Source organism: Pipistrellus kuhlii, unplaced genomic scaffold (assembly GCF_014108245.1).
Source record: "Pipistrellus kuhlii isolate mPipKuh1 unplaced genomic scaffold, mPipKuh1.p scaffold_m20_p_6, whole genome shotgun sequence".
In the NCBI taxonomy this organism is placed as follows: Eukaryota; Metazoa; Chordata; class Mammalia; order Chiroptera; family Vespertilionidae; genus Pipistrellus; species Pipistrellus kuhlii.
Genome location: NW_023425562.1, coordinates 39,516,139 through 39,520,318, shown reverse-complemented (window position 1 = coordinate 39,520,318; position 4,180 = coordinate 39,516,139). Strand labels below are relative to the sequence as shown.

The 4,180-nt window shown below is 36.8% G+C and overlaps 1 non-coding gene across 1 annotated transcript; it reads left to right on the top strand.

The window, feature by feature from the left end:
* The first annotated feature begins 3,819 nt into the window (after positions 1-3,819).
* Positions 3,820-3,953, top strand: LOC118708545. The gene has a single exon (XR_004984620.1). It is a non-coding gene; the product is annotated as a small nucleolar RNA SNORA36 family (small nucleolar RNA).
* Positions 3,954-4,180: the final 227 nt, after the last annotated feature.

Sequence of the window (4,180 nt, the reverse complement as noted above, 5' to 3'; positions counted from 1 at the left end):
ATGTGATCAATACTCTTTCAGCAATTGAAGAAAGTTGTTTTTCAGCACTGAATAAAGAGAGAAATTCTGTGAGGTGTGGGACAAGCCAAAGGTATTAAGACCTCATGACTAGATATGTGAAGTAGTCCTTGGAGGGTATCAGCATGGCCAAGTGTAAGACTGGTATTCCTTACTGGAAACCATATGAGGAAATACAAATGAATAAATGGACAGGACCTTTATGTAATGGGGTAGAAATGAGAAATTATCTGAGAAATTGTCCAAGTCCAGGTTATTATGTAAAATCCACATGCCTTACCTGAAAAATTGGACTCTTTTTCTTTTTATACCAATTTCATCTGGTCTCATGTCTCCTTGAACCTTACACACATTTTAGTCATAACTCACTCATTTATGCTATATCAAAGAGGTGGATAACTTTATCATTAGAATTCCTATGTCATAAAATCTGTCATGGATATACTTGTATGTCCATATATTAAGCAAAATTATGAGCCAAATATGCATAAAAATTACTCTTAGGCTAAAATAATAAAGATCATTAAATTACCATTTGATTAAAAATCATTTTACATTAATTAGTAAGTGAGATTTCATTATTTGTGATAAATTATTGCATTATATTTAAATTTAGAAGGATTTTTTCAATATTCTTATATTTTTAAAACTCCTTTCTTGTATGACTTTGTTTTATAATTTCTATGAAAAAGACCATAGCAAACCATTTAGGTCTTTTCTAAGAATCTAATAGTATAAATCAGTTTTTAAGTAGCTCATGAGAGGAAGCTTGTACTGTTCTATGTTGTGTTCCCCTGAAAATGCAGTTATTTTTAAGGGATTGTTTCAGGAAGAACATTTTGGTATTTGCTCATAAGGGAAAAGAAAAAGTGGTTATGAAGCTATTTTTCCTAATAAGACTTTGCAGAAATTCATTAACATTTATTAATAACTTTGTTTTAAAAGTCATTTATTTAGTCATCCAATATACAACAAATATTGAGTAGTACTCATGTGCACAGTAATACAGCAGCTAGTGAGTGGGTGAAAAAGCACATCAAAACATTATATAGAAAAGAGAGGGGTCAGCAAACTGTATTTTAGGGCCAAATGCAGCTTGCTGCCTATTTTTGTAAATAAAATTTTAATTGAAACACATCCATGCTCATTCATGTACATGTTGTCTATGACACTTGAGCATTAGAGGACAGACCTGAGTAATTGTGACAAAGACCATGTAACCCATAGAAACTAAAATATTTGTTACTTGCCTTTACAGAAAAAGTTCAAACTTTTTAATAGCAAAAAAAAATTTGCCTAATTGAGATACTATTCATATGATACTAAATGAAAAGTTTAGGGTCAGAAAAAATGCTTTTTATATTTTTGATATTAAAAAACTTGAAATCACTGTAGCCCAGTAGTTCTCAACCTTTTTAATGACCTTAGGCGACCCTGCTAGCAGTGTTTTCAACTTGTGAAAACTTAGGCTGCTGTAGAGCCTAAGACCATAGGAAAACACAGATATTTACATTATGATTCATAACAGTAGCAAAATTACAGTTATGAAATAGCAATGAAAATAATGTTATGGTTGGGGATTACCAAACATGAGGAACTGTATTAAAGGGTCATGGCATTAAAAAGGTTGAGAACCACTGCCCTAGCCACTTTGGCTCAGTGGATAGAGTGTTGGCCTGCAGACCCAAGGGTCCCTGGTTTGATTCTGGTCAAGGGCAAGTATCTTGGTTGCAGGAGCCTCCCTAGCCCAGGCCCTGGTCAGAGTGTGTACAGGAAGCAACCAATCAATGTGTTTCTCTCAGATGGACAAGTCTCTGTCTCCCTCTCTCTTCTACTCTCTCTCAAAATCAATGGGAAAACATCCTCGGATGGAGTTTAAAAAAATAAATTGAAATACCTGGTGGGTGTACATAGGAAATAAAACATGCACAAATGATGGAAAGTTAAATCTTACTGTCCTGAGGAATGTTGAAGTCATTTCTTTCTTTTTTTTTAAATATATTTTATTGATTTTTTTATAGAGAGGAAGGGAGAGAGATAGAGAGCTAGAAACGTCGATGAGAGAGAAACATTGACCGGAGAGCAACCCCCACCGGGGATGTGCCCGCAACCAACATACATGCCCTTGACCGGAATCGAACCCGGGACCTTTCAGTCTGCAGACCGACGCTCTACCGCTGAGCCAAACTGGTTTCGGCTGAAGTCATTTCTTGTTAGTCTTTTTACTTGCTTGCTGTTCCCTATTAATTTTGTGACAACAATCCAGGCAGGTACTTTTCCTGCCCAGTTGTGTTCTAGCATCTGGTGAATTCCCAGGAGGGTGATGATAACGCAATCATCTGTTTTTGGTCCACACTCCAGGAGTAGCAGGTAATAGGAAGTGTCTGCTTTCCCCTGAAAATTCATAACCGTACGTTGGGTTGTTATAAAATCTAAAATAAACCTTTTCTTTGTATTACCATTGTTACTTATAATTTACATTTCAATTGCTTTCTCCTGGCCTACAACTCACTAAGTCCCATCAAGACATTAAAGAAACCTATGGGCTTATGGCTCCTTCTCTGCTAAATTTCAAGTTGAAGACACAAGCCAAGCAACAAAACTCTGTCAGTCTGAGGATGCTACTCAAACATGTGTAACTCTTACAACAAGATCTATGGTTTCTGGAATTTCTGTAAACCTGTACAGGTGAGGTGGGTACAACTTAAGTGTGATTTTAATAGCAATGAGAGTCCTGTGTGCTTCCCTCACTGTCTTCTCCCTGCATATCCTGCAGCCCTCAAAAGTCTCATGTTGCTCATTCATTGGGTTCAGCCAACACATCCCTAGTGACCATGAATATGGTAACTGGCAGCGATGAAAAGCTGATCTTAAATATACCATGAATGCTTTGCTTGAGTCACTTAATCTGAGGAGCTAGCAGGCTCCTGAGGTGAAATGTACATTGGATGATGGTGGGAAAGAAAAAACATCGGGGTTATGGCCATGTGGGAAGGTTCAATCTGTTTGGCATGACTGTGACCCAGGAGCCATGAAAGTGGACTGCCCTCCTAGGGAATGAGATGCTTAGACTGGAATCTAGAGGCATTGGCAGCAAGAAGGGAGTGAGTATATGGGAAACAAGGAGCCCTGTTTCACTATTTTGCCCAGAGTTTATTCAGAACGAATACTGAAGGGTGACCTCAGCAGCAGCCCAAATATTTGCAGTTGAGCCTGTGGGAACAGATGCTGTAACGATGGGTTTTTGAGATCCATCATGATCGTGTTATGTTACCATTCTCTGAAGTTTTTATTGCCGGCATCTGTGCATCTATGGGTTTTAGGTTCCTTCTGGCATTAACTCTTCCTGCTGCAATACCTTGTATTCAATGTAAAGAAATGACTTAGATTTTTATATTCTATTTATCTAAGAAACATTTACTATGAGGTGGCCTCTTGCAAAAATTTATTGAACCTAATATCTAGTGTGAAAGTTAGTGCTTGAAGTAATCGCCTCTATCCTCATCTGATGAAGGATCTGCCAGTACCTAACTCTATTGTTCTGTGAAAGAGATATGTGGTTGGCTGTGACTGAGCTCCAACTAAACAGGTTTAACATGGAGGGACCCACATCTTCAATCTGTGAAATTTGAAAAGCTGATTAACACATTAATTCAGTTATTTCTTTTGACAGAGAATCAACCATTTAAAATATTCTAGGTAAATACCTATTTGACCACTATTACCACAGTTATGCTTTGTTGCTTTCTATATGGAAGTTTTCACTTATTAACATGTCTTATTTGCTCACTAAAAATATCCTTCCAATGTGTTGAGTTCAGTTCAGGGAAGCTTCCCTATTCTGTTAATAAAACTTTTGGATATTGATACATAAGCTAGGAGAGATGATTGGGTAGAAAGCATTGCTCTATTCATTTACCTCCCACTCTACCAAAATTAAAAAAAAAAAAAGCAAAAATAAATTAAAGGTACCTCTATTTTCTCCCGTGGGGCATTTTTTTTTGAAAAGTAGAATTCCCTTAAATTCAAGTCCTTCTACTTGAAGATCATTGGTTCCTGTAGGAGATTAAAGGGAAATCTATTCCTGTATGCAACTATATGTCCTGACTTCATCATTTGCTTTTATATTATGCAAATCCTCTCTACCTTAGAGGATGCAAGA